The 18,311-nt window shown below is 45.4% G+C and overlaps 1 protein-coding gene across 6 annotated transcripts in view; it reads left to right on the top strand.

Moving 5' to 3' along the window:
• Nucleotides 1-18,311, top strand: part of LOC138763089 (plexin-B1-like) — a 300,451-nt gene that overhangs the window by 86,902 nt on the left and 195,238 nt on the right. For 5 of the 6 annotated variants that reach the window (XM_069936695.1, XM_069936696.1, XM_069936694.1 and 2 more), the window contains exon 2: nt 11,766-11,838. The exons of the other annotated variant lie outside the window; for it this stretch is intronic. The gene's annotated coding sequence lies outside the window, so the exon portion shown is untranslated. The remainder of the gene's footprint in view (nt 1-11,765; nt 11,839-18,311) is intronic. 6 annotated transcript variants of the gene reach the window in all.

The raw sequence follows: 18,311 nt of genomic DNA, 5'->3' as shown, positions 1-18,311 counted from the left end.
CAATCGCGGTGTCCGCAGGTGTTCATGCTTTACTCCTCTCTGTTTTTAACTCTCTGATTCTAGTTTTATTTGTTTGTGCATTTTGATCTGTTTCGACAAATATGGTTAAGAACAAATTGAACAACAATGAAGACGCTGTTTACATCCGGTACCGCACGGATGGCAGTCTCTTCAATCTGAGGCGCCTGCAAGCTCACACCAAGACACAAGAGAAACTTGTCCGTGAACTACTCTTTGCAGACGATGCCGCTTTAGTTGCCCATTCAGAGCCAGCTCTTCAGCGCTTGCCGTCCTGCTTTGCGGAAACTGCCAAAGTGTTTGGCCTGGAAGTCAGCCTGAAGAAAACCGAGGTCCTCCATCAGCCAGCTCCCCACCATGACTACCAGCCCCCCCACATCTCCATCGGGCACACAAAACTCAAAACGGTCAACCAGTTTACCTATCTCGACTGCACCATTTCATCAGATGCAAGGATCGACAATGAGATAGACAACAGACTCGCCAAGGCAAATAGCGCCTTTGGAAGACTACACAAAAGAGTCTGGAAAAACAACCAACTGAAAAACCTCAGAAAGATAAGCGTATACAGAGCCGTTGTCATACCCACACTCCTGTTCGGCTCCGAATCATGGGTCCTCTACCGGCATCACCTACGGCTCCTAGAACGCTTCCACCAGCGTTGTCTCCGCTCCATCCTCAACATCCATTGGAGCGCTTTCATCCCTAACGTCGAAGTACTTGAGATGGCAGAGGTCGACAGCATCGAGTCCACGCTGCTGAAGATCCAGCTGCGCTGGGTGGGTCACGTCTCCAGAATGGAGGACCATCGCCTTCCCAAGATCGTGTTATATGGCGAGCTCTCCACTGGCCACCGTGACAGAGGTGCACCGAAGAAAAGGTACAAGGACTGCCTAAAGAAATCTCTTGGTGCCTGCCACATTGACCACCGCCAGTGGGCTGATATCGCCTCAAACCGTGCATCTTGGCGCCTCACAGTTTGGCGGGCAGCAACCTCCTTTGAAGAAGACCGCAGAGCCCACCTCACTGACAAAAGGCAAAGGAGGAAAAACCCAACACCCAACCCCAATCAACCATTTTTCCCCTGCAGCCACTGCAACCGTGTCTGCCTGTCCCGCATCGGACTTGTCAGCTACAAACGAGCCTGCAGCTGACATGGACTTTTACCCCCTCCATAAATCTTCGTCCGCGAAGCCAAGCCAAAGAAAAAAAGAAGAACAAATTATGGGGAGAAACAAATAGCAGGAGGAGGTTTTGCAGCCACATGAACCTGTTGCCCTGTTCTGTCACATCAGATCTACTGTAATGCCTTAACTTCTCTTTCCCGCCTGTTCCTCGTGTTCTATAATTCCAAGTATCTGTCAGTGGCTTCTTGAATTCACAGCCCTTTTGGATAGTGAGTTTTTTTTTTAAATTCATGTGATTTAAAAAAAAAAAAAAAAACTGCAACTTTGATTTCTGTTTGGCCCTCGAAATAACCAATTCCTGGAGGCGATGATATTACAAATGGTTTTTGAAGCTCCAAGCTGGGAAAATGGAAAGCCACCGCACACCTAGCAGAATGTGGGCTTTTGTTTGGAAGGAGAATGAAATGAATGTACTTTGAACCTGGAAAGTCTCTGATCTGAAGATAGTTCTACAAGCAGTTTGTGATGAGTAATTTAAAAAGCAAAATACTGCAGACGTTGAAACTCTGAAATTAAACCAGATAATGCAGGAGCCACTCGGGTTAACCCAGGGGGTGGCAAACCTTTATAGTGGTGGGCCACATAAGAGGAGTCATGGGCCAAATTATAATTTGCCATTTTCAAGCAGTTACACTGCAAGAAAAACTGTTTCTAAACCAGAAAACTCCTGTACCATTGAAAGTTCACTTTCTTGCAAAATAACTATGCGTCTCTATTGAACAATTTAACTGTAGAGATGACGATAGTTTATTGATGTGGTGACATTACAGTCGGCATTTCTATATCTGCTGCTCTTAAATTTAATGCTCTCATTCAAAATGCAGTGCAAAATCAAAGGCTGGGCACAAAATCAGATCAAGAAAGGGACAAGGCCGTCTCCAACAGTCCTCCACAACATTCAATAGGCACTTTTAAGCTGCAGTACCTGGGTTGTCCTCCTGGGACCCGGGTGTGAATTCTGGGCAAAGGTGCTGGAAACACCTTTTAAACTGCAGGGAGATCGACCCATTAAATCACCAACCCGGGGAAAGCGCGACGGCGACCCTCCGCCACTTCTGACGCTAACCTTGCCTGTCCTCTGTTTTGGTAAGTTTGAAACGGCCACCTTAATCTGCAGACATTCCTGTTAAAACTTTTCAATAATGGGTGGGGGGGGGAAGAGAGTCATTTTAGATTTTAAAGCTACTTATTCTATGAAGCAGAATGCTTTGTACAATTTCAATGATTCAGTAAAATATGAATGAACAAGACATCGGTGTTTTGAGGCAAGCACAGTGTAGAAGCCACAATAGTACACTCATTAGTTCATTATTTTAGTGGTTTTTTTTTAAGGTTCTTCTACTTTTAGATGCACTAATGTTTTCAGTGATTTAACGTTGAGGCTGTGAATTTGAGACAGCACAAATTCTTCCTGGCTGAGACTTTGTTGGCACCCTTTTCTGCTTGTCCTCTTGTATTTGACGGGTTTTGTTTTCCCACTGACTGCAATATGGCTGCTGACATGAGCTTGGTTGGGCTCTGGCGTGTCAGTACAGCTCAGAGAACAGGCTATTCGGCCCTTCTAGTCTGTGCCTACCATCATTTCGCTGGTCCCACTGACCTGCTCCCAATCCATAAGCCTCCAGACCTCTGCCATCCATGTATCTATCCAATCTATTCTCAAGACTAAGCCCGCATTCACCGCGTCAGATAGCAGCTCGTTCCCCACTCCCACCACTGAGTGAAGAACTTCCCCCTAAACCTTTCCCACTTCAGCTTAAAACTATGACCTCTTGCATTTATCTCGCCCAACCTAAGTGGGGGAGAAAAGCTTACTTGTATCCTCTCTGTCTGTATGTCATGGGAAGTATGTAGATAAGAATAATTGGAGGTGGGATTTTGCACCCAATTTGCACTTCAAGTTCAGTGTGGGTTCAAAGCCAATTATTTATGAGAATCGCTGCACTATTTGTAAATGCTAGAGATGTTTTTCCCAGTTTGATTTCTGTTAATTGGTTGTTTTTGTCTCGCCCAGGAGATCATGGGTCTAGGTTTGATACATGAAACTTTGTCAATGTTTGTGGGGCCAGCTGCTGAGCTAGTAGATCTGTCACTTCTGCAGTGGCTAACATAATGAAGGTAACAAAATGGTAGCATTGCTGCGGTTGAAGTGGGATGAAACACGAAAGTCTGCAGACGTTGTGATTGTAGTAAACACCCCCACCGAGTGCTGGAGGAACTCAGCTGGTCTCGCAGCGCCCATTAAAAAGCAAGGATGTAGTGCTGATGTTTCGGGCCTGAGCCCTTCTTCAAGGGATAAGCAGAATGAGCCAGATGCAGGAAATCTCAGAATTCAGACAGTGCCGGCTGGGGGGGAGGAATCCAGACCAACAAAAGGTGCTAAATGGATCTGATAAGGGGAGAGGTAAGAATTTATCATGTCTGTGCAAAAGGAGATAGGGAAAAGGGAGGGACAGAGCTTGGGGAAGATGTGGAGGGAGGGGTGCAGTGTGTCGAATGGCTCAGTCATGTTAACTCAAACCAATACTTTAATCAGCAAAAGACTGGAGCGTATTACAGCAAGGTTGACCAGTCCAGACTAACCTGGGTCTGGTTAGGAGCACCCCTTTATGACCTGCCAGTAGGTGTGGCTACGGCTCTCAGCCAATCACAACAGCTATAAGCAAATATACACAAATATACATTGGTGATAGTATTCTGTACTATCACAAGGGGGCATTTTAACAAAAGCCAGAGAAGTTGATATTAATGTCATCTGGTTGGATGGCGCCCCGTCGGAAAATAAGGTGTTGTTCCTCCAATTTGCGGATGGTCTCGGTCTGGCAGTGCACGAGACCATGGACAGACATGTTGGCCATGGAATGGGGAATTGAAATGGGTGGCTGATGGGAGATCCACATTATTGTGGGTGGACAGAGCAGAGGTGTGCAACCAAGTGATCTCCCTGACTGCGTCCAGTCTTCTTGATGTAGAGGAGACCAGAACAGGAGCACCAGATGCAGTAGTGAAATGTTGCTTCACTTGGAAGGACTGTTTGTGGTCCAAAATGGTGGTGAGGGAGGAGGTGTGGGCGCAAGTGGAGTATCTTCTGCAGCACGGGGTAGGTGCCAAGGGGACGATTGGTGGGGAGGGAGGAGTGGACTAGGGAGTATTGGTGAGATGCTGGTGGATACTATCACTCAGAGTCTAAACATCAAACTGTTCTTTGAAATGTTGGTCTTGATTCCTCCAACAATGTTTCTCCCCACTGCTTCCAGATTTTTGATCTGGGAGGGTTTGCTTTGTTGTTTGCCTTGAAATCATGAGAATTCCAGACTTTATCGCAAGTGTCAAGGATCGACTGGCCCCAAGTGTTCAAGATCACAAGCTGTAGGAGCAGGAGTAGGCCCATTGGCCCATCGAGTCTGCTCCGCCATTCTCATCATGAGCTGATCCACCCTCCCACTCAGCCCCACTTTCCGGCTTTCTCCTGGTAATCTTTGATGTCCTGACTAATCAAATCCTTGTCAATCTCTGCCTTAAATACACCCATCGACCTCACTTCTACAGCCGCCTGTGGCAACAAGTTCCATAGACTTGTCAAATTTATTGTTATCTGATTGGACAAGTACAACCCCACGCACCACCATTCTCCGGTCCTCGGTGCAAAACATACGCACACTATCAGTCATAACAGACATATAGATAATTAATACATATTCAGGATGAGTATTTCATTGATATAAATAAATATTGTTTCGTAAATATTGAGAGACTTGGATGGTTTGTGTGAGCAGTTCCTTTGGTCGTTCAGCATCTCAATGCCCATGGGAAGAAGCTGTTCCTCAGCCTGGTGGCACTGGCTCTGATACTCCTGTATCTCTTCCCTGACGGGAGCAGCTGAAAGATGCTGTGTGCGGGGTGGAAGGGGTCCTCAATAATTATGGGCACCCTCTTCAGACAACAATCCCAGTAGATCACCTCGATGGGGGAATGGGAGATCCAGTGATCCTCTCTCCCACTCTTGTCCTGTAGATTGATCTCCGATCCATTTCTCTGCAGCAACCGTACCACACTGTGATGAGCTCCTGTAGAAGGGTGACATAATGGTGGCCGGTAACCTTGTCCGCTTCAGTCTTCTCAGGAAGTGCAGTCACTGTTGTCTTCCTGACAAGTGAGGAGATGTTGAGTGTCCACGATAGGTCACTACTTAAGTGAACTCCAAGGAACTTGGTGCTCTCCTCTGCAGAGTTGTTGATGTGTAGCGAAGGGTGGTTGTTCCTGGTCCACCACGATAACTTCCTTCGTCTTGTCCACGTCGAGACTCAGGTTGTTACTCTTGAATCATTTTATAAGATTTTCTACCTCTTCTCTGTTGTGCAGTCGCACATCGTTGTTGCTGGTGAGGCCGACGACTGTCGTGTCATCTGCAAACTTGATGACCCTGTTGGAGCTGGATCTGGCGATGAAGTCGTGGGTCAGTAGCGTGAACAAGAGTGGGCTGAGCACACAGCCCTGAGGTGTGACTGTGCTCCATATACTGCTACCAACTGTGGTCTTTCCGTTAGGGAGTCCAGGATTTAATTATAGAGTGGAGTGTTGAGTCCCAGCGAGGACTGTTCCTCCATCAACCTCTGGGGAAAAGTTGTATTGAACATCGAACTGAAGTCAATGAACTGTTGTAGGTGGGTCAGAACAGAGTGAAGCAACAAGGCTATAGCATCAACTGTGGAACATTTTCTTCTCTAGATGTATTGGAATGGATCCAGCATCTCTGTGCAGTGTGCTTTGAAGCGTTCCATCACCAGATGCTTGAGGCATTTCATAATGGTGGAGGTCAGTGCCAGAGGGCAGTTGTCATTGAGGCCTGTTATTGTCACTCTCTTGGGTACTGGGATGATGGTGGCTTGACCCCTGCGGGAAAGATGGACTGGTGCAGTGAAGTGTTGAAGATGTCCGTGAAGACCTCTGTCAATTGGTCTGTGCAGTCCTTCAGTACCTGACCAGATATGTTGTCTGGCCCACCTCCTTGTGTGGGCTCACCTTAGAAAGGGTTCTCCTCACCTCGGTCATGGCTATGCAGGGGGGCTGTTCATCAGGGGGGACACGGACTTTTCTTTGGTATCATCCTGTTCTTCTCATCAAACCGTGCATAGAAGGTGTTCAGTGTGTCCGGAAATGAGACTCAACTCGTAAGGTTGACTTATGATCCGTTATGGTCTTGATCCCTTGCCACATGCACCTTGTGTCACACAGCTGTCTGGATCTTCTGTATGTACCCTCACTTTGTCTTCCAGATTGCACGGGAGAGTTCAGCCCTGTGTGGTCTTAGACCCTTCTTACACCCTGCCCTGAAGGGAGCATGACGAACTCTGAGCAGAGCCCAGACCACTGCAGCCAACCATGTGATACTTTACAAAGCTTGAGGCTGAACAAAAGGAGAGGGGTCACATCAAATTCAGTGTATTAGGTTGGTTGATGGGCCTTGTCTGAAGGTCTTTCAGTGGTCCCGGATGAGGAGGGAGATGCAGGGACGTTTTACACTTTCTGCAACTTGTAGCGGGAAGAGGGTGGGGAGGGAAGGAGTTGGATTGGTGAGGAAGATAAAGGAGGACAAGACCTTTTCAGTTCAAGGGTTAAACATTTGCAAGCTGAACTCGTTTGGGAACCAAGTGCCCGAAGAACAGACTCTCCCCTTGTGGCCTGTACAGACAGATGTGTGAGAATTTATCCAGAAATGGTCAAATAGCGTATGCCAGCCGAACATCAGAAGGGTAAATGGGCGGCAGGGGCTCATGGGCTGAAAGGGCCTGTTACCGTGCTGCATGTCTAAAAATTAAATGGAGAATCGCTCGGGTATTCTGAGGTGATGAATCACGTTATTCCCAGGGGAGCAGGGCTGCAGGACCTCACAAGAGCACCTCTCCGGCCCCTCGTGGGGGGCAGCTCCTGCGCATCCTTGTTGCTGTTTCTGGTGACCTCCAGCACCTAAAAAGGTAACACTGCACCCCTGGTTCCTCCTGTTCTTCAGGCCACATTAGATATCCTACTGCAGTCTTTTCAACTTGCATTCTTTTTATATCCACTGATGCTGAAACACGGCTTAAATTTCCTGTCTATTCTTTCTCCCTCTGTTGTGATGTTGTGGGAACTGCCTGTGTAAACCTGTCAAGTTTTAACTGTGGCCTGAGGACCACACCTTGGGTTCAAGAACGGTTTCTTTCCAAAGGCTCTTGAGCCTTCTTATTTCGCTTATCGTGAACTGCTCAAACACCTCTTTTATCTTGCCTTACGGGAACTGAAAATTTAATTATCTCTTGTATTTATCGCCACTGTAGCTTTTTTTTTAAAAAAACTTTGCAAAAGTTCACCTGCAGTCAGAATCTTTGTACAAATGTAGCCAGCAGTAAACTCGTTACTGCTGGAAGCTCGGTAGCGCTTGCAGGCTTGAAGAAAGGGGTTGACATATATGAACACTCAAAATTTAAGCAATGCGAGGCTTTGGAGCTCTCTGCTCGAGAAAGTATCAAATATCTTTCAACAGTGTCTGATAAACATTTGACCTCCAAGGTCCGAGGAGAGCACGTGAAAGTGGTTTTGAAGCTAAAATTGGCTCAGCCATGATTATTTTTGAAAATTTTATTTAAAAAAAATTTCAGCCATGTAATTATACAATTTATATAAGCTACTAAAATAAACTTAAAATACAGCGATTACATGGTGTTTAATTCTGCCCCCCCCCTTACCCCATCCCATAGTAAATATATAATATGGAAATCCAAGGTGAAGTGTTGCTCTGGACTGCACAGAGGGTTGGCTCGCACGCTGGTACCATACAGTGTTTATGTGCATATAACTTTTAGGAAAGACTATTTATACAGGACCTAGGAGGCTGGAAGTGCATTTTGTTTACATATTTATTTCTAACCTTTGCATATACCAGCTCCAGATCTGCACAAACATTTATTTCTTAAATTGTAAATGATTTTTCTCTAAAGGAATACAGCTTCGTATCTCCGGATGCCATCTTTTCCATACCCTGATGCACATCCGATTTCCAGGTTACTGCAATGTCCTTCCTTGCCACTGCTAAGCCAATTTTAACATATTTGACAATGAAATGATAACTTTTATTTGGGTCTTGTTCCTCAAATGTTCCCTAGCAAAAACAGGTCTGCGTTTTGTGGAAAAGCAATTAGTCCCAAAACTTTCCCACAAAAAGTTCTAACCTTGGGGCATGTCCAAGTAGAATGTGTTTTTTTTTAAAAATATATAAGGTACCTTTTATATATAAATATATATATAGATATATATATAGATATATATCTATATAGATATATCTATATAGATATATATCTATAGATATATATATAAAAGGTACCTTTTCCAGTGGTTCTCAACCACTGTCTTTCCACTCAAGTATTACTTTAAGTATTCCCTCTGCCATCAGTTCTCTGTGATTAGTAATGAATTGCTTAAGGTGGGATGTGAATGAGAAGGGAAGGTTGAGAATCACTGCTCTGGATTCGATTGTTACTGAAATATTTTGCTTGAGAAAAATTGTCATTGGCCCATTTCCTTTGGAGTTCTGAAACTGTGCACATAACGAGTCAATTAGGTATGGTTAAAACAGTTGTTTTCAACCTTTTTCTTTCCACTCAAATTCCACCTTAAGCAATCCCTTACTAATCACAGAGCACTGATGGATTAGGGATTATTAAATTGGGATATGAGTGGAAAGAAAAAGGTTGAGGACCTATTCCATCACCACATCGAAAGCATTCTGATAAATCCAATTTAATTTTATGCAATTTTTGAGGTGTTAAATATAATTGATAAGCCCAGCCACAATTGAACTGAATGGCAGAGCAAGCTGATTGGTTTCTCTGCTTGGGTTTACTGCTGCCAGCTATAAATGGAACACAAGTTGTCCATCATAACTTGAGGCACAACTGATGTGCAGGTTAAGAGTAGAATGTGGCGATTGCATTACAATAGATTTCTCTAAGTCTCTTCGACTCCACGAAGGCCAAGACTACTGGCATTCACCATTTGTGTGTGGCTTGGCGTTCAATGTTTTTCAAAGGTGCAATATCCTTTTCTGCCTCCAGGCAAGTTGCTTTATTGGCCAAAGACAAACTTGCCTTGTAATGCCAACTGATTGCGGTTTGTGCTCAACCTTTGTGGGATGCACTCTGAAGTAAGTCTGCCACTTCCATCCATAATTATGGTGGGGCTGTTGGGATTGGGTTTCATTTGGTTCGAGTTCCCAGCTGCGGATGTACACCTTGTACCTTATTGAACAGGTGATGGCTGTAATCAAATACTTTGACTTTTTAAAGATCACCCCCAGCTCCAAATTCTGCCCCCGTGGAGATTTGCTGACGTTGCTGACTGCATTGCCGCCGATTACTGAACTCCACATCGAAACAAAAGGGGCATGAAGGCAGTTGAAGGAATTGAATCGAGTTTCCTTCACTTTTTCATTGAAGATCTTAAAACCTGATTTCTACCTCCTCCTCTCCCCCCCCCCCCCCCCCAGCAATAACAATCCAGAGAGGAGTGGGGAGAGAAATGTTCTTTTCATTAAAGAACCTCCACAGACAATTGTGGTTTCAGAAAGCTCTGAACCTTCAAATCAAGAAGTATCAGAGTGGGTGGTTGATGCCACATCCCATTTCGGTGCTCAAGCCTCCAGACGCCCTTCTGGGAAGTTGCTGAGATCCCGAGGATGCACAGGCTGTAGCGCAAGACTTTGGTGTAAACATATCTCTTTTATATGCGTCTGTCTAACAACCAGTTCCCAAACCGGTCATCAACTACAGTCTGGTTTTTTTTCCCCTCCAACTAAATGGCCAAACTTTGCTGTGCGCCATCATTTGCTTTATTTTCTTTGCTTCTTCCAGTTGGGATGTTTTTGGTTTTGGTCTGGCCTTTGAAACAAAGGCATTCAGTGTCCTGCCTGAATTGGGAATGAGACATTTACCCTGGCAGTGGTTGAACTGCACACAACTGGTCGTAGTATCCCTCAGTCTGGGAGTGGTGGGCAGTGGTTAACTAATGGTCAGTGGCAACAGTCTGGGTCATCTGTTGATATCTGTATCATTCAGCTGTAGTCTTTGTCAAGATATTAATTGGTGTTTCTTAAAAAACCATGGCATCCACCTTCAAGATGCCGAATAAACCTGGCTTTTGCAACAAGTGGCCAAAGAAAGGGTATCTTGTGTTTGCTGTTCACCAGCTTCATTGAAGTGCTGTCTAAAACCGTTTTCCGCTTTAGGATGCTTGCATGTGCACATTTGCTCAGAGAGGGGACTGGGCACTTGTTGACAGGGTTCCTGTCAAAGCAAAGTGTGCCTTTTAAAAAAAAAAGTTAGACATATAGGCACAGTTACAGGCCCTTTTGGCCCACGAGCCCGTGCCACCTAATTACACCAAATTGATCTACAACCCCTGGTGAATTTCCATCAGTGGGAGGAAACCGGAGCCCCCTGGGGAAAACCCACGCAGACACGGGAGAACTTGCAGACAGTGCGGGATTTGCCCCCCCCCCCCCCAGTCCCGTTCGCTGGCTCTGTAACAGCATTGCGCTAACCACTACGCTAACTGAGAATAGAGAATAAGCATGATAATATGGTCTTCCAGCTCACAGGCCCACACCACCCAATTACACCAATTAACCTACAAGCCCCGTATGTTTTATGAGGGTGGGAGGAAACTAACCCAGAGGAAGGCTACCCATCACCATTATGTCAACAGGAGTTCTTATCGAGAGGGTCCTGGCCAGCTGCATCATAGTGTGGTACAGTTGTTACAAAGAAAGGAATCAGAGATCAATCCACAGGACCATAAAAGTGGATCACTGGAGTCTCCCTCCCCTCCCCCCCAATTGACATGATCTCCCTCAGGATCATAAGAGCAGCAGAGAGGATCACCAGAATCTCCCTCCCACCTCCCCCATTGATATGATCTACTAGGATCGTTGTCTGAAGAGGGCACGGAAAATCATTGGGGACCCCTTCCACCCTGCACACGGCATCTTTTAGCTGGTTCCGTCAGGGTAGAGATACAGGAGTATCAGAGCCAGCGCCACATTGCTGAGGAACAGCTTCTTCCTGTGATTGATTTTAACAGTTTTTAAACTGTCTCTTCAATAGCCAAGATGTTTAGGGAAGCACATTAAAATGCAGAAATAATTAAAACTAAAGTGAGCCAATTTGTTTGGCTTGTCCATTGTGGATTCCAGCTCATTATATTAGGAAACAGTGAAATCCTTAGGATTGCATGCCAGTTCTGACTGATGTAGAATTGGACAGTTCTGACTAGAGCATGGAAGAATCCGATCAAGGTCCATTGGTGGACTACACATGTGGCGCCATCTGTTACTCAGACCTGGAGTGCTTCTGTCCATGCCAGGGTCTGACTTTTAGTTGAAATGGCTGGCAGTTCTCATCAGATCTGCTTGGTAAGATTTGCTCTATTCTCAAAGTTCTAACACATGCACTCCATATACTTGGCAGGTTATTTATACTGCTATGTGTACTCATCATACACCTCTTTTCCATTTGATCCTTGTCCCAGGAATTGACGCCCAATTAACCAGTGAAGGGTCCAGTGGAAAAGGGAACCAGTCAGCACGCTGGCATCAAATGAGGTAAAATGACACTGGGGATTGATGGCCTCGACCCCTACTCTCATCCCCGGCATCAGCTGACACTGGGATGACTTGTGAACAGTGGGAAAGCAGTTTGTGTCCTGGATAAAAGTGGCCAAGTGAGAACAGCAAAAGCAGCTTCTATAACTGGGACACTGTCCGGCCAGGCAACTGGGATGCCAGTGGAAAAAGGGCTAGTTGAGGCTTCAGGATCGAGGTGAAAGAATTCTGGCTTGTCCAATGAGATCAGAAAAACAAGAAGTTTATTCCATAGAAAATGGATGCATAAAGTGATGTGAAAAATTTGGACAAAAGTTTGACAGGCCTCAATTTTGTAAGAACATCTCAGAACTAGATGGTCTCTTGCAACAGCTCCTCTGTTTTAAAGTATCATAGCAGATCATTTACCTCTGGCACTTTTCTGGAATCGTCCCATATTTTTAGATTTCCTTAACTTTGATTTTTTTTAAAAAATTAACATTTTTCAATCTCTTGATTCATCCACTCAGACCTAATGAGTCCAGAATACAACAGGTTCATTTCAGTGCAGGAGAAGGACTGTCTTGCCTCCCTCCTGAAGCCCTTTTATATTGTTATATGCCCCTCGTCCCTTGATGCCCATCGAGGGCAGGCATTAACTCTGCACCTGCCCATTCAAGGATGGTGACTTTTCAACCTCTCAAGATGGCTTCTCATTGTTCTGTTGACCCAGGTTGCTCACTTTTCCTTTGAGATGAGCCAACTAAACAGGGAATCAGTTTGGTGCTCAGAAAGCAAAAGAAAAGTTCAAAAACTGAGGAGCCGGGGGGGGAGGGGGGGGGGTCGGGTGGGGGGATTAGGAACAGAAAATGTTGGACATTCTGCAGGTCGAGTAGCATGTGTGGAGTGAGGGACTTGAAGTCGACCTTTCTTCAACTCAGACACTGACTTTCTCCATCGGTCTTGCTGAGCATTTCCTGAACTTTGCCGAAGGAAATCCTCTGTGCTATTTTTATTTAACTTATCTCAGTCGACAACAGTGAGGTTTTTTTTCTTCGCCCCCCCCCCCCCCCCCCCCCCCCCACCCAGCCCACAGTCACTTTCTGGTCTCTGAGATTTTTAATCTCCACCGATCTTGTTTATCTCTACCTCATGGCTCAGGCTGTGAGCGTAGGCGCGTTTAAAGGAATTGATTTTACACATTGGTGCTCTCGGTCATGCGTGGTGCGCTGCAGTGCGAACAGACAGCGATAGGCTGTACTATAGGCTTAAAACTTGCATGCCAGGTTCTGTATCCTCTCTGGCTCTGTGTGCTCTGTTCCTGCCCAGGGGGAGGTGTGAGCCTTCATGTAGGGCCGGTGATTGGCAGGGAGTAAGTAGGTGGAGCCAGTCTCCTGGACTACCTCTCTGCAGGTACAGTGGGTTAACCCCCTGCAGTAGGCAGAGCAGGAGTGTGGATGGATGCAGGCAGTCACAAATATGTATCACCACATCATGTTAATTTTTCTATGAAATAGCCTTGCAGTGCAGAAGCTTCAGACCCTAATTATTTTCCTGTTAATAGGCAAATGACTTGGTTTCTTTGGTTAAACTATCAGACCAAAAACTTCTGCTCCCTTTAAAAATGGGTTGGAGCAAGCTGTGGGTGGTGGGAGTGACTTTTTTTGCAGGATAATGAGAGGTTCTGTTTTCCAACACACTGTCCTTTTTGAAATGCAGCCACGCACAGTAGAGCAGCTTATCACATTGATGCCTTTTGCCAAGGGGTCCCTCTGAATTTCCTCTCTCAATGCAAAGAGCCAGCTGAGCTTGCCCTGCATTAAATGCTGAGAACTCCATTTACAGCAAGCCCTCTACCCACCTCTATTGCCGAGCATTATAACACTGCTCTTCATCTGTGAGTGGCATGAATGGTTATTTTTCCCCTCATCCTCTTCACGTAAAAGTCATCATGTGAGTTGGAAACCATTTCTAAAAGTTAATGGGTTGGTGTGACTTAAACTTTCCGTTGTGGGGAGCTCACTGCAGGTAACCAGAAGGCCCTTTCATGCAAAGAAAAAGCCCGACTGTAAAGGCGGAGATTCTCCACCCTTGCGTCGGGAGACTTAACTTCCTGAATGCACTGTGCCCGGCTCAAAAGTGCCAACTGCAATCCTTCTTGGGGAAGGATAATTGGCAGAGTGCTGCGCCCCGCCGCCTGGTTTGAATGTACACCTGCTGTAAGCCGCTGGTTGCGGGCATCAGCCTGCGACCCATTGCCCCACTCACTCCTCTCCCTCCATGACCCCCTCAAGGTAGAGACAGTGGGCAGGAGCCATAAGGCAGCGGGGGCCATGGGGTAGGGGCAGCCGCTGCAGGCTGTGACAGCCTCACCAGGCTGCTTCTGCCTTCGGGGCCGCTCTCTATGACTCAACATGACAGAGTAATGTCCATCATCCCTACCCATAATCAAAGCATATTCATGATGGCTGGTGCTACGGCGCCAGTTGCCCTGTCTCCATCAGATCTGGAGGGCACTACGAGGCGCCGCTCGACAGGTAAGTTTTATGTTTTCCCTCTGCGCTTGTAGTCGGTCTCCAGATGGAGACCTGGCATGAAAGGGCCTAGAGCCTCTGCTGGAGAGGGTCAATTAATGTTGAATCCCTGAGCCGCAGCATCCAGTGCAAGGCGGTGAAAGTTCCTTGCTGGCTGTGCTGTGAAGCAGCTGTGGCTGAGTGGTTTAAGTAGTGGTAGTCCTCCTGCCCTGCTGTTCTGGCTGTTCAGTTTGGCAGCCAAAGTATTTGCTGCAGATGGAGCTAGCGTTGGTGGGAACACATTGTGTCCGTGATTAAAGTGTCATTATTCTTCCTTAACGTTCCCTCTATCCATTATCACAGCAGCTCAGTACCTTAGCATTGCCAGAGACTATTTTAAGTTTTGCTGCGTGCCTTGGTCCCAAAGTCTTTTATTTTTAAAATAACCAGCGCCAAGGGTTGGATCAGTGCCCTGTGCACATCATCTTGGAAAAATACCAGGAGAAGCCCAAGAACACTGACCTTCATTTCACATTTTTAACGTTTTGAGACCTGCCCAGGCACTTTGTAACATCTTTGTTCAGGGCATCAAGTGTAGGAACAGAGGTGTCGTGTTACAGCTGTAAAAGGCATTGAGATCATACTTGGAGCATTGTGTGCAGTTCTGGTCACCCAGCTAAAGGGAAGTTAGCATTAAGCTGAGAAGGGTGCAGAAAATGTACCAGGTTGGGGAGGGGGGTGGGGGTGGAGGTTAATGGGGTGTAAAATGGGTGGCAAGGACTTGTGGGGCTGAAATTGCCTGCTACCGTGCTGTATAACTACATTTTTTTAAAAATTAAATTTAAACGATTCGCAAGCATGTCACTGAGTGTGGGCAAGGAGGATGGGCTGGAAAAGTTAGGGTATGAAGGCTAAGGGAAAACCTTCTGGAGGTTTATAACCCCTTGAGCAAATATAAAGCAGAAAGTAGGTATTTTTCCAAAGGCAAGGGAATCAAAAACGAGGGCAGAGAGTTAAAGTGAACTGGGACTGATTTATAAGGATCTGAGGCTGGTAGACGCAGAGGCCATTGTTTACACGGCCTTTAGACAGATGCACGGACAGGGATATGAGTCAAAAACAGGCAACCCAGTTTCAGCTCTGACTCCCAAGTTGACTGAAAATCCTCAAGAATTTATAAAAAGGTTTTAAATTTAAATTAAAATTTAAAAAAAATTTAGACATGCAGCATGGTAACAGGCCATTTTGGCCCAGGAGTCCCACCACTTCTTTAAATGGAAAGAAGTTTGAAAACCATTGTGCTAATCGGCCCTCATTGACTCGTTATGTGCACAGTTTCAGAACTCCAAAGGAAATGGGCCAATGACATTTTTTCTCAAGCAAAATATTGCAGTCACAATTGAGTCCAGAGCAGCGATTCTCAACCTTCCCTTCCCATTCACATCCCACCTTGAGCAATCCCTTACTAATCACAGAGCACCGATTGCATAGGGATTGTTTAAAGTGGGATGTGAGTGGAAAGAAAAAAGTTGAGAACCACTTGATTAGGGCAAATGCAGGATAAGCTGGGTTCATTGTGCACAATTTACAAGTCAGATCTCACCCAATTTGTTTTTTCTTGTCCATATTAGAGTTTGTGCGAAGTAAAAAACACAATTTTGGAGAAACTCAGCAGGTTAAAGTGGACTTTATATAGCAAAGATGAAGATACATGATGTTGCTTGACCCCTTTAAGGCAATCGCCTGAATAAAATGATGGAGGAGGGCCACAGGCAAAAGAGGTGGATAATGGAGGGAGGGCACAAGAAAACAGGGAGAGGGAGGATAACTCTTTGAATGGAGAAGGAAGGGGGTGGAAAGCTGGAGGAAAGGTGGATAGGGAAGAGAGAGAGCGAGAACAGGGAGTGGTCGAGCAGAAACCGGAGAAGTCGATGTTAATGCCATCGGTTGGAGAGTGCCTAGGTGGAATGTTAGGAGTTGCCCCTCCCATTTACAGTTAGCCCTGGTTTGGCTGAGCAAGAGGCCATGGACAGACATGCATGGGAATGGGGTGCAGAATTAAAATGGTTGGCCACTAGGAGATCCCCGCCATTGATATGGACAAAGCGAAGGTGCTCAGGGAAGTGGTCTTGCTTGTGGAAGCTTGCTGTGTGCTAATTGGATGTTGCACCTTGAGTTTTCACTTTAAAATCAGGAAATAAGAAATGAATCTTCAGCTGCTCAAAGCTTTGGGACTTTGAGAAATGCAAATGAAAACGCACTGTGGAGACACAAGCCTTTCCTAAGCTGAGTAATTTTGTGCCTCTCTCCCTGCCCCGTCTCTGTGCAGGCAAGCCTTGGAACAGAGGGCCTTCCCAGTTTATATGCCTCATTAAATACACAAGCCAGCGGGAGAATTAGAGACGTGTTTAGTCAAAAGGAAAACCTGTTTATAAACGGCAGTTCAATGTGTCCACATTCTAAAATACTTAACATCTAAGTAATCTGATACTCTTAGATCCTGGTCGATGCTTCACCATCAGATTGAGCTTAAATACAGAGGGTTTTTTGAATGTGCCTTGTTACTTCTGCTGTTGCAGGTTTGTGTCTGTTATTCACGCAGGGTCTCAAAGATCTATCGTTTTCACATATGTGGAGTGTAACCACTTCAACCCCACGTGTCGGGAGAGTGGCTCTGATGGCAGTTAGCAAGGATCAGTTGTTATTTTTGTATGTTCCTTTATATTTATTCACTATCATTTTTTATAAAATAACTTTGCTATAGAAGCCTTCTAGTTTATTTAACAAAGCCCTACACATAGCATACAAGATCATAAGATAAAGGAGCAGAAGTAGGCCATTCAGCCCATCGAGTCTGTACCACAAATTCACGAGCGAAACCGTTCTCACATCTAGTTCCAAAATCCTCATATCCCTTGATACCCTGACTAATTAGATACCTGTCAACCTCCTCCTTAAACTCCCCCAATGATCCAGCCTCCACAGCTGGATGTGGCAACGAGTTCCACAAATCCACGACCTGCTGGCTAAAGAAATTTCTCCTCATCTCTGTTTTAAATGGGTACCTTATTCTAAGTCTGTGCCCTCTTGTCCTGGAGTCACCCACCAAGGGAAACATTTTATTCACATCTATTCCATCTAATCCTTTCAGCATTGGAAATGTTTCTATGAGATCCCCTCTCATTCTTCTATATTCCAATGAATACAGTCCAAGAGCCACTGAATGTTTCTCATGTGCTAGCCCCTGGACTATTCCTCTTGAAATGAATGTCAACAAAACATTCGTTTTCCTTACTGCCGATCCAACCTGGTGGTTAACCTTTAGGTTATCCTGCATGAGGACCTCTACATCCCTTTGCATTTCCGAATTTTGAATTTTCTGCCTGTTTATTTCTTCTTCCAAAATGTACAACTGTACATTTCTCAACATTATAGCTGCACTGTTAGTGTAGCGGTTAACGCCACGCCTTTACAGTGCCAGGGATCGGGACCGGGGTTCGAATGCCTCGCTGCCTATAAGGAGTTTGTACGTTCTCCCCGTATCTGCGTGGAATTCCCCCAGTTTTCTCCCACCGTTTGAAACGTATTGGGGGTGTAGGTTAATTGGGTGTAAGTTGGGCGGCACAGATAAGTGGGCCGAAATGGCCAGTTACTTTGCTGTATGTCTAAATTTATGATTTATTAAATCTGCTAGAGTAGGTCTTTATTAATGTCAGGTTAAAAATATGAAGCAGTGGTGGCTCAGTTAATTAAAAATGGTACTAAACCCCACAAAAATGAAGAATATTGGTTTTTGTTGTTCAGTGGGGAGATGGAATATAGGTGTACCCCACTTTACGATACTAGAGCATTCCCACGGGACCTCTCATTAGCCGAAATGGCATAAAATGAAGACGTGATAACCATTGATTTTTATGGGAAATTTTTTTTGAGTATTCCTAGACCCAAAAAATAACCTACAAAATCATACCAAATAATACA

This window comes from Narcine bancroftii, chromosome 5, assembly GCF_036971445.1.
Source record: "Narcine bancroftii isolate sNarBan1 chromosome 5, sNarBan1.hap1, whole genome shotgun sequence".
Classification (NCBI taxonomy): Eukaryota; Metazoa; Chordata; class Chondrichthyes; order Torpediniformes; family Narcinidae; genus Narcine; species Narcine bancroftii.
The sequence above is the reverse complement of the archived record's forward strand: the minus strand, read 5'-3'. Positions and strand labels throughout refer to the sequence as shown.